We start from the raw sequence: 873 nt of genomic DNA, 5'->3' as shown, positions 1-873 counted from the left end.
CTTACACATGAAACTGCTTGGGCCTGGTGTCTGCAGACGCTTTCTGCCGCGACTCAAAACCCATCAAGTAGTGAGACCGCAGAATGGATGTCTGTCCAGCAAGCTCACACTAGATGGAGTCCTGAGGAGAGAAGCTGCTGACAGAGCAGGCCTGGTGATCACTGATAGTCCGGGTCGGGAGGGTGACTCAGGTCAGAGAGCTGTAAGCCGTGTGGATCACTTGTGACACATCATTGGAGACTGGACCGCTGAAGAGAGGCTGGAAGTATGCTAGCATTAGGACCAGGCTGGACCTCACAACATATATTATAAGGAGGTCGAACTGGGGTGGTGTTGGGCTCCCTGCTGAAGTTTTTGCCTCTGAGAGAATGGGTCTAGAATAGAGGCAAAGCTATCTGAAAATGAGTCGCTGGCTTTCTAGCTCAGCTATGTCCTCAGGTTCCCTCCGGCTACTTTAGGCAATGCTCTTTCTCTGTGAGTCTCAGCTTGGATTAGTGATTTTCTGCAGAAAGTGCAATGTTGGTGGCCTTGGGTGTGTAGTGGATCCTGTTGTCTCACTGACCTTTCTATCCTAGAGAGCAAAGTTGAGAAGCCTCATTTTTGTGTTTACTACTTTTACCTCTTTAAATTGACTACATGGCAACATCTGGATTGATGAGGGACTGAATAGCTAGGTGCCTTGGCTGCACTAGATACGTTTTTGTCATTTTGTTTTGTTTTGTTTTGGTTTTGGTTTTGTCAACTTGACACAAGCTAGAGTCATCTGGGAAGAGAGGGAAATGCAGCTGAGAAAATGTCTGATAGACAAGTCTATGGAGGGTTTTTGTTTTGGTTTGGCTTGATTTGATTTTTGAATTTTTTTTTTTTTTTTTT

This window comes from Mastomys coucha, unplaced genomic scaffold, assembly GCF_008632895.1.
Source record: "Mastomys coucha isolate ucsf_1 unplaced genomic scaffold, UCSF_Mcou_1 pScaffold12, whole genome shotgun sequence".
Lineage (NCBI taxonomy): Eukaryota > Metazoa > Chordata > Mammalia > Rodentia > Muridae > Mastomys > Mastomys coucha.
This window is presented reverse-complemented; position numbering follows the sequence as displayed.